An 11,994-nucleotide genomic window follows, 5' to 3' on the forward strand; every position below is an offset into this window, starting at 1 on the left:
ACACAATGAATGATTTACTTTATTTCAATTTAAATGCGAAGGACCCACACAAATTTACTCATTGCTTGACAGTTGACACATCATATTTAGGACACCAAAACCTATCATTTTTGGAGTTGATTTTTCCCCCTAGAAATTTAACTCTACACGTTTATACTCTGCGATCTGGCAAGGTATTTGGGGAGAGTGAGGAGGGTGGGGCCGATTCTTAAGATTTACAGGAACCAAAGGCCTATGATTCCCTTGTTATAAAAAAAAAAAAAAAAAAGAAGATGGAAGTGTTTTTTTTTTCCTCTGAAAAACAGTGTTTCGCCCTATGTTATAAATTTTTGTGATGATATATAGATCAAGCCCTAAAAATAATGTTACATAAAAGCAAATGCTTACATTTGGGTATACGTATGTGATAGGTTGCATCCGCCTGACCTGAAAGTAGTGTAGAGGATGCCGATGAAAACAAGCTCAAACTGAACACCAGAGTGTAGATAGTGAATTCTTCTGGAAGACGAATGCCATTACCTTTTCCTTCTTTTTTTTCAATATGTTTAGCACTTTATGCCTTTAATGGCTTCAGATGAAGATGATTTATAGACAATCTTGGTTTAATTTAATATCTTTAATCGGCTTAGAGCATCAACAATGGATGCTCCTTAAAGCCTCTTTGTCAGCTTCTCTACTCCGGCGAGCCACATGTGCTGCCATGGTTATGGAGAAGAAACGACCCAAAATGATCCCTCAATGGAGGGCAAAGTAACTATAGAGAGCCGTTTAAAGAATACATGGGATCCACTTTCTTCGACCAATGTAAATATTTTATGATTTTTTAGGACAACACAATACTAATCAACTATAAAGAATATTAATATTAATAGACTAATTAAAATAAAAAAAATCACTAATAATATTATAGTACCATTTAGGCATCATCCCTCTATTTAATTTATCCGTCCTACTAATATTTAAATAAATATTGCCGTCAGGAGCGGACCTATCCACACACAAAGGGCGGCTGACCCCCTTAAAAAAAATTTAATACTAAATTATATATAAAAATTTGTTTTTATTAGCAAATCCTCTTACATTTCCTCCCTTCGTTCAGACTTCAAAGGATTAGTAAATGCTTTGGGTTTTCTAGTAAGTATGTCGATCCAAAATAATACAGGTGTTAGGAAGAATTTTCTACTACAATTTTCTGTTTAAAAAAGATATACAAAACAAAATCTCGTCCATTCTTCATCGTCTCTTCGATCACTTCCTTTTCTCCATCATAGTTCGCTTGTGTACAGACTCGTAACATTAGCTTTAATTTTACATGTCGCAATTGCTATTGTAAATAGAGTTGGCCTTTTTAGTTATGAAGATTGTGAAGTAACAATTGCAAAATCAGTTCAGAGACGAATGCCTCAATGATTGTCTAGTTACATATATTGAGAAAGAAATTTTTGATCAGATTCATAGTAAAGTTGTTATGCAATATTACCAGAATATGAGAACTAACACATTACAATTGTAATCATTGAACAAATTATGAATATGATTTTTATAATGCAACATTTCATTTTGGAATCTTGTTTTAGTTATATTTCAAGTTTTAGCTATTTAAAGTTTCAAATTTCAAGTGCTATCTGTCACATTTTGTTGGATCTGGGAGTTTCGCAATGGTTTGTGAGGTGTGTGCCACATCACACAACATTTTTGTTTTTTGATTTTTAAAACTTGTCCTACCTTTTCTCCATCACTAGATGCGAATTGTAGATTCTAGGAAATTGTGAAGCCCCAAAATCCCATTTTATCCTCTAATGAGAAATCAAACAAAAAGGGAGAGACGAATCTGGCCGATCCACTAAGGATTCAGGGGAGAGTGATGTGATTATCGATTAGACCAGGGGCGATAATTGGGCATGAGTTTGTGATCTGGTGAATTTTTTTAGATGAGAACAGCAATTGATGCTGCTAATGAGTAATCTTGTTTTCAAAAAAAAAAAAAACACTCTTGTAATCTCCACTGCATGTGGATGTTTCCTTAGTTTTTGTAATCTCCAAGGACAGCTATACACAACTTGGCCTGTCTGTATATTCTCTTTCAAATTCTTCGGTTTTGTATAAAAAATGTTTCCTGCTATATCAGGCCGACTGTCGAAGCTTTATGATGCGAAGTGGTGGACTACCAAGAGCCCGAACAAAGTCGGCCAGATTCTCTATCATTTAGAGCATGTACACTAGGTTATTGTCCATAGTTTTTTTTGTTGATGTATCATTGTGTTTCTGTGAGAAAAAAAAAAAACGGTGATTATGATCATAGTTACTGTTTTTCTTTGAATAACCTTAAATAACTTTCAAGTGGACTATGAAATGATAGTGGGTAAGACTTTTGGATTACGTTTGTTGTTAATATACATAGCTGAGGAATAAAGGCAGTTTAACATTGAATCAAAAACGAAAAAGTGTATTCAGTAGTTTAGGTGTGACTTGTGAGAATTTTATAAGGTAAGAGACAACCAAAAGTTGGTCATATAAACTTCAGTTCCTCTCTGCATCTCTCTAGCCACCAAACTTGATTTCAATTTTACGGCATACCTCCCTTCATGTCCTTAAAAAGTTAAGCAATTTGCCTTGCACCTGTAATGATCTATTGCACCTATGTTCTTCGGCTAACTTTGGGGTGAAAAAGGGATGTCGCAGTTAATAACAACAAGGGCATTGCGAATAATTACTTTCAATTAGACCAAATTATTCTTTTTTCCTAAGTATAAATTAAGAGATGAAACTTTCAGGGAAATGAAAGAAAACAAGTTTATCTTCATCTAAATTAGCAGAACATGTTTCAAATTTTATAGGCTGTTGCAATGATTTCTATTTGCAGATCTGTTTAGAATTTTCTCAAATAGGACTTAACTCTTTAATGTTGATTGGCTTGGCTTTGTTTATTATTTTTCTTTTTGGCAGCCTATCTTCTAATGATGTAAAGAACAATCACAGGGGAGATGCTTAAATTAATATGTGATTTGGTGGTTCATTTACTGGTATGGCATTACTGTCATTGGCTTCCTCATTGGATAATATCAGGCTTTACAATGGATTATCACTTTTATATCGTTAGCTACGTATTCTTACTTATACATGCAATAAGTATAAATGGCTAAAGATTGAGCCACTGTTAACAATTACTACAAAAAAGAATTTAATCAAATTTAAAATATTAAGTAATTTCCTATCCCTTTTTATTTTGGGGAAGTGTTACCTAATATTGATACAAGGTTCCAACTCAAAAGGTGTGGTTGCAAGTATGATTATGAGGCATTAGCATTAGCATTAGCATTATCAGCTTGGTGTAATCTGATAACATCATCAACTCGGTGTAATTTGATACCTGGGATCACCTCATCCACCAATGGATGTGCCCGTTTTAGAATATGACTTGGCTCTTCTTCTCCAGCCCATGTTAATGCTCTTTTTGTGAAATGTTAAAATGATTCCCTTGATTGTTGTATTTCCTAACCCTATTATTACTATTCTCATCATCTTACTCTCTTTTTAACTTTTACATATTTTTATCTTTAAAACTATGGAAATGTGTAACAAAGAGACAATACTGGAAGTCCAAAAGCGTCTGAATCCAAAAAAGTGATTGATGTCGTGTTTCAGGAAAACTTTATTTAATTCATAACTTTATGAGTTTGGTTACTATTTGGTTTGTCTAATGAAGGAGATTAAATTTTAGGTTGTTAGGGCAAATGCAATGGTGAATTGATATTGGGCCAACAAAGATGTTGTCTTTTACTGATGTGGCTGTATTATAAAATGTGTTTTGCTTATGTGGCTGTATTGGGATAAGTGTTTTGCTGATGTGGATGTATTGATATTTGATGTTTTGGTGTAGTTTTGTTGTGGATAATATGGAGGAATGAAATGTTGTTGGGTTGGGTGGAAAGAGAAAGTGTGTGGGAAGAAAAAGTGTATAGAAATTTGTGTTTTGCTGATGTGGCTGTATTAGAATACGTGTTTGACTTGACTTTTTGTGTAATAGAGGTGGGACCGGGGCAACAAAAATGTTGGCCCAGTAAATTGTTTCTCATTGCATTTGCCCTTACCATGCAAGTTTAATCATGTCCGTGCATGGGAAAATGGTTTAAAAGTTTAGAATTTTAATAAGTCACTTATTTACTTGAAAATCAAATGCACAAGATACGCAGTATGTTACAACACATCCTAAAATGATCGTTAGTTCGAACATTTGTTACTTTGAATTTTTCCCTCCACTTATGACCGATTGTTTTTGGTTGCCTCCCAAACTAATTTGTATAATTTGTATGCTGTCCAAATTATTTTTATATAAAAAATATATTGTAGTTGGTTTTATGATGATTATCATATAATATAAATTATAAACATATAATTATATGCCGTACGAAGCGCACGTACATCATTAGTTTTAAATGAATTGTGGAGCCTTCATATCCAGTAGGGAGCTGCAAGGTTTGAGGTGTAGACAACAAGCTCTTCTGAAAGAAAAATGCGATAACTCTTCTTGGGATTAATTAGTATAGTTTTTTTGACCCCTAAGAACCACAAAAATAGCAATTAGAGTCGTCAATTGTTTCCACATATTTAAGCACTGTTTGGAGAGATTGTTTATATAGGTAATGTTGTGATCTAAAAATTGAGGACGGTCACACCAACCCTAAAACCAAATGCAATGTGACAATCACATGCTTTGTGTTCACTCACCGATTCTTTGCTTGTGTACAAAAATAGTGGAAAAGAAAACTATGGTGGAGGTTATTATTTTCAGTCACAGTTTTATAGAAATATATGTCTAATATATACATATATACAAACAAAAATTTCTTAGACCGTATTTGGAGGCCTTGTTAGTCTTCTTGGGTAAAAGAATTGGGTACCTCCTGTACCGATTCTCCCCCAATCCCTTTTGAATTGTATAGTTTATGAGGTATGCGTGCAACAAACACAAATTTTAGCAACATTTGCATTAAATCGTGTTTGTTGCCATTTAATTTTGTGTTGTTGATTCAGAGCTTGAGTTAGGTTGCATTTATAAGCTTATGTGACTTTGAATGAGAAGCATATATTCATGGGGATGGATGAAAGTCCACACTCATTTGCATTAATTGGTAATTAATGAGAAGCATTCTCAATTTTCAACTAACACTCTTGGTTCTTTTTTTTCTTCCATATGAGCACAACATATATTCCGATCAACACACTTATCAAAATAGATTTCAAAGCCACAAAATAAAGTCTACATCCCTTCTTATTCTATTTTGGGCAAATGAACTTATTCTTCAGGAAAAAAACCTTGAAGCCATGACTACGAGGTTCATATGCATCGAATCCCCGGTATGCATATACATACATATATACTCTCCTCAGTCCTCAAGGATTATGATGTTGCACCCTGAAAAGTCAATATTTCAATATAAACCAATTAATCAAGTTTTAAAAACAATTCTCAACGACAAAATCTACGTATATGAAGGTTAAGAAAAAATGGATGATTGTTTGATGTAATAAACACTAGATCAATACTCACTCCTCCAAGTGGAATTTTAAATTATGAAAAATTTCACGTTTTGCAACTTTGGCAAATGATTGTTGTGTCATGAGAATGTCGGCCGGGCAGTCACGACAAATGCCTGCAATTCTCACTATGACTGAATGATCACCCTCTATGCAAGGACCTTGGCCTCTGTCTACCCTTGCAATGCAAGTCGCTTTGTAATATTTACCACAAGCAGCACCGTTTTCCCATAACGTCGACCTATCGCTTAACTTAGCATACATGTATCCATTAAGAGCAATAGCTGTAGGACAACCTTCAACTGCAAAAGAATAAAAACAGTGATCAACAATTTTTTTATCTCAACGAACGAAGATGTTGATAACTACGGTATTCTCAGGCCGCACATGGTGGGTTTGACCTAATTCCATTAAAATTGGAGAAACGGTTGAAGGTAGTTACATCTCGTCCTTTGAGATAGGATGCAGGAAATAAATAAATATTGTTAGATAAAAGTAAATGCTTACAGTTGTAGGGAGGCTTGAATTGTTGTGCAGAAAATGCGGATGCCAATGAAAAGAAGCTCATAGTGAACAATGCTAATAATGCTAGTAGTACAAAGCTTTTAGATCCTGAGCTCTTCTCAAATAGGAACGCCATAACTTTTCTGTATTAGTGTTTGTTTTTCTCCTAAGACTCACAGAAATATATACTGAATGGGGTGGCCGATAGATGGAGAATTTCCGATCATATATAAGGAATATTGGTAACCGTACATTTCAATGGATTTCTTGGAATATACAAAGGACAGCTATTCATGTAGGCCATAAATTAAAACAAATACAATTACTGTGACATATATGTGCTCTTTTGTCTCTTATTACAATGCTCTCTAATTTCTTCGCCTATTATAAAAAATAGTGACAAAGAGGATGTAAGAACATTTAATTCAATGTTATTTCAAGTTTCGATTTTTTTACTTCCAATTTCTCGAGAAAAAAAAAAGGCACAAAAAAGAATGTTTTTATCTTTTGTATCTTTATCGTCTAATGAGAAGACAAAAACATAAAGGAAAAGACGAATTTGGCAGACCCACTTAGGATTCAGGGGAGGGGAGTGATGTAATTATCGATTAGGCCAGGGGAGATAATTATGCATGAGTTTGTCATTTGGTGAATTTTTTGTAAATGAGAACAACAATTGATGCTACTATGAGTAATGTCAATGAGCTAACATATTAATAACGTTGTTTTTAATATGTTATCTCATTGTAATTGAGTTTTGGACACAAATATACGTAATCCAGCCGATTGTCAACCGAATCACTTCTCTCTGTGGTTTTTAATGACATTGTTTATATAACAACATCACAAACATATTTTAATTAACTAAAAACGCTGGTAGCATCTTCGAAGTCCAGCCTGACACATTGGACATTTGTGCTTGTGTCCATCTTTTGTCTCTTTTTCCTGGGCATACCTCCTGTGACAACCTCACTTGGTGCTATCTCAAAATAAAATTTCTTGTTGTTTGGACGAGGTGAGGAAGGCAGAGAGATGTTTAAGCTACATCTGCTATTGTTGTGCCAATTCACAACCGGATGACATGCTATATATTGCTGAAAGGATTTATTTTAAAATAGTTTTTTTCATAAATGTTACTCTGAAATCAGAGGTCGTGTTGTTATGTTTGGTGGCAATAATTAATGCCGCTAAATAACTACATTTTGTTTTGGCAATTGCAATGGTTGGTAAAGACACAAATTTATACCCAGAGCGATATGATATTTGGTGGCTAAAGAAAATGCTCGGAAAAGGTAGGGGTCTATTCCGGCAATTGACAATGTATTTTCCAGCAATCTTATTATTCGTCGGTATAGCTTTTACCGACGAAGCCTTCACTGACGAAAGCTTATTCGTCGGTAAAATATGTTGCCCCCATTATAATCGCCGTAAAAGGGTCGAATAAACTCCAGTACAAATGTTACTTGTTGTAGTATAAACACAAATTTTAGCAACATTCACATTACATCAGGTTTGTTACGATTGGATTTTTTGGATTGTAGATTTAGAGCTTGAGTTAGGTTGTATTTGTACGGCCCTGTTTGGTAAATCATTTTTGATAGCATTTATACTAGTTTTGAGCATAAATGCTAGATGACAACGAAACGAGTATTTTCGGACGCTTAATCCGAGGCAATTTTTAGAGCATTTTAATGTCTTTTCAAAATGCTCCTTCTTTGAACAGTTTTAGAAGCATTTTCGTTTTATTCCCTTAATGTCCTCAATATTTCATTGTTATTCCTATTTTACCCCTAAAAGGTCTTTCTCTCTTCATTTCTCTCTTTTCTTCGAGATGGGTTTGTCTCTAAGATCCTCCATTGAGGACTCTCGATCGCACTGTCTTCTGTTCGTGATTCTTTCATCAACAACGTCCGGCAGGCCGCAGATGTATCGTTGCCTCGTCGACCTTGTAATGCTTCAATGAGTCCGATGTAACCGTCCTCATCGACACTAAAGAGGCATACACCTCCTTGGATGCACCGTTTTGTCTCATTTCAGGCCTGGATCGGCATCGCATCCTGGTTGTGTTGGTCGGGAGAAGCCAAAGGCAGAGATATCCACCGTTTTTTTCTTCGTTTTTGGACACAAGTGCAGCTTTAAAGTTTTAATTAATTAATTATATAAATTGGATATAATGAAATAGATTAATTATAAGAAATAAAACTCTTATTATTATTATTTAGATATTGAACATCTGTAACTTGTAAAACGAAAAATATGCAACTGTTTTTTTATATTTATAATTATTGTAATTAATTATCTTTATTTTAGAAATTAATTGTTATTTATTTTTACATTTATTTGTATATGTTACCACTAAAATGCGTAATACCCCTGTATGTAATTTGTCACAAAATATTACACAGCATATATCTTACCAACAAAAGTTAAACCAAACACTATCAAGCATTCATGCAGCATATCTGCTACTAAAATTGTCCAGCATTTCTACTACCACCATTTCCGCTAATGTTGGCATTAAAAGTATGTTAGGCCTAATGGGCTTAGAACATGTGCAAGGCCCATTGTGCTACCTATTATGATTTGGATTGTTATGGCCCCATAAACCCATATTATTGAGGAAGAGAAGCCCAATTGTAGTAACTGCCCAAGTGGAGTTATGCTGGAAGTGGCCCATGTAAAGTGGAGGAGGTTATGGCAGTTACCACAAGATGGATCAGGTGGCAGCTTATGAGAGAAGTGAGGAAAACTGGTATGAAGAGGTGGTAATGGCTTCCAACTGACAGGAAATGACACAAATGAAGGATAACTGCAGTATGATCATGGTTTATGGGGGAGAATTTCGTGCAAGACAAAAACTATAAAAATCGGTAGATAGACAGAGATAGGAGGACAGACACAAACAATCAGTCAAACAAACAACAAAAACTCAAGCCCACAAACACTTTCAAACTTCCTAGCATTTCAATTACATTTCAAAATCCTTGTCAATTTCAAGCAAATATTATGTTGTTCATTCCAAATTCTCTTGTATTTATTCCTTGTCAAGTTTCAATGCCAACCATGGTTGTGTAAATTGTTCTTGGTGTCTAGTTAGTCTTCTTTATTTCAATCTCAACAAAGCGCACTTCAGTGGAGTTGGGAAACCTAAAATTATTGAGGCCCCAAGATAGTTCGTTCAATTGTCTAGATAGAACTCTTATTTACATTTGGTGTATTTCATTCAAATTAGTGTAGAAAACTATAAGTCTTGGCACACCTGTAAATCATCATCACCTTGGGCCACTTTTTGGTGACAACAACTAGCATATCTGCTACTTTGAAAATTGTTTACCAAACTAGGCCGTAAGCTTATGTGGCTATGAATAAGAAGCATTCAAAGTGTTGGATGAAAGTCCCCACTCATTTGCATTAATTGGTAATTAGTGCCCCATCTAGTTACCTTCATAACACGATTCATGGTAAAACTTATATGATTCATGTTAAAACATTATTCAAAAGAGCATTCCCAATCTTCAACAAACACTTTTATTCCTTTTTTTTTTTTGCCTTTTCCATATGAGCACAACATATTATTTCGATAAAAACACTTATCAAAATAGATTTCAAAACCACAAAATAAAGTCTTCAAAACCTTTTTTTTTTCATTTTTTTTTCAGAGGAAACGAACTTATTCTTTAGGAAAATAAACTTTAAGCCATGACCAGGAGGTTCATCATATGCATCGATTCCCCAACATGCATATGATGGATCGTACTTAACACAAGAGGGGGGGTGAATTGTGTCCCCAAATTCCGATAGGAATCTCTTTTTATAATTTAAAAGGAAATCAATGTCAATTAACAATTAGCACATAAATTTGAACTCTAATGATTATCCTAATCAACATTCATTTCAATGCAAGATGTGATACAATATGGTGAATGATCAATTATCAAATAATCAAGGAATTGCAGAAACAGATTTTTTTCAAACAACACACTGCGCACAGATTTTACAACTCAAATTTCACCTAGCAAATCAAGTCAGAATTCAATGAAATTTGGTATGCAGTATCACAACACCCTAATGAATACTATATCAAAATTTCAGATTAAAATTCAAAGTTTAGCTATGTGAACAGTGCACGGACAGACTAGTGGTTCAGAAAATTCTGCAATCAAAACACTTAATCAATCAACAAGCAAGCAATGCAATCAAGAAAGTCCACACAGCAATTTATAGTAGTTCGGAGACTCTTCTCCTACATCTACTACCTAGGTTCACCAACCTAGGATTTTTCAACCTCCACTAAGGATGTGGTTTTCTCAAGAGCTCCACAAAACTCACAAGGGTTTTTAGGTCACCCTTAAAACTGAAGATTTCAAGACAATCTTCAAACTTTACAACCAAGGGTTTCAAGCACTCCCTTAAACTCAACCTCAACAAGGTTTTTGCCCAATGAAGGGACTTTTACAAGTGTTCGGTATAAATGGTTCACTCAAGGTTTGCACTAAGCAAATAGGGTTGAGGAACACTCAAGAATCACAATATCACCTCACGGGTTGGATAGAAAATGAAGAATAATGAGGATTTTCGAATCTGAAAATAAGAAGCCAAATGAGAAGCACTCCCTCTTTGCAAAAGCAAAATAGTGAGGAAGCCTTTAGAGTGGCTTGGGTAGAAGCTTGGATTCAATGGCACAAACTAGCTTGAAAGTTTTGAGAGCAAGAATTTCTTCAATGTAATTTTGGCTTCTCCAAGTTGGAATGAGGAAGAACCCCTCTTTATAATTTATCAAGCTCTTGTAATTTCCACCATTGGATCTTTTTCCATCTTCAAATCTCGACCTTCAATTACATGTGCAAATCTCGGCCATTTAATGAATAGATCATTAAATCTTGACCTTACAATATGTAGCCGTTGCACTTGCATTATTTTCCAAGTCTAGCTTTCCAAGATTTGAGTTGTCATGTGCACTTGCAGCCATTTTTGACAATTTGATCAAACTTGCACCAAATCTTGACCTTGGTATCTCCAACAATTTTGTCATCTTTGACCATTTGATCAAACTTCCACCAAATCTTGGCCTTGGTATCTCCAATGATTTCCTACAAAATGTGTAGCAACTTGCAGCCATCTTTGACTCCAAAAATTAAGTAAGATCTTCTTTTAAGTCAAAAATTGCAAGCAAGAATATGGTCTTATGCACAACCATTGGATTCACCTTTTAAATGGTCATCTTAACCCTTCAAGTCTTGTTGTAATCTGATCCATTCATAATTCAAAACAATTCAATCTCGACCATAGATTAGTGTACCGTTGGAGCTTGTAGTCTTCAAGAATATCTTCATAATCTAAGTCTTGTCTAGTTGCAAAATATACTTTCTCATCTCTTACAAATTTCAACCATTGCATTTGTCCTTTAGCTTCATCAATTTTCTTCTCACAAAAATCTTATCATTGACCTCAATAAAGGAAGCATGTGCAAGATCTTGTTTGATGAAGATAAGAGATCCTTCACATGACCAAACATGTCCCTCCAATCTTGACTTCAAACTCTGAATTTGGCAGCACCAATATATCCATATTATACAGCCCCAAGGCTAATTCCAATCATCAATCAAAATGCCTTAGTGGAAGGTTGATGAACATAGGTTTTTCTTGGTTTTCTAGAGATCCAAGCTCATACTCGAAAACCGGACTTCAGTTCACTTGAGCATACTGAATTCTGAGTCATATGAGACCACAATGATGATTAACCTACAAGGAAATAGGAGGTAGAACTCCCCAATTGCATGTAAGCTCAAAGAGCTTCATATAGAGTGCATAGGTTAATTACATTAGAAAAACAACCCAGAAAATTCATATTACTGCATGATAAATCATTTTATGTGTATTAGAATGTCCATGTAAAATTTCATAACAATCGGAAATCGTTTGGTCACTCAACCAAGCAATTTGATCACTAAT

The sequence above is a fragment of the Tripterygium wilfordii genome, chromosome 15 (genome assembly GCF_013401445.1).
Source record: "Tripterygium wilfordii isolate XIE 37 chromosome 15, ASM1340144v1, whole genome shotgun sequence".
Lineage (NCBI taxonomy): Eukaryota > Viridiplantae > Streptophyta > Magnoliopsida > Celastrales > Celastraceae > Tripterygium > Tripterygium wilfordii.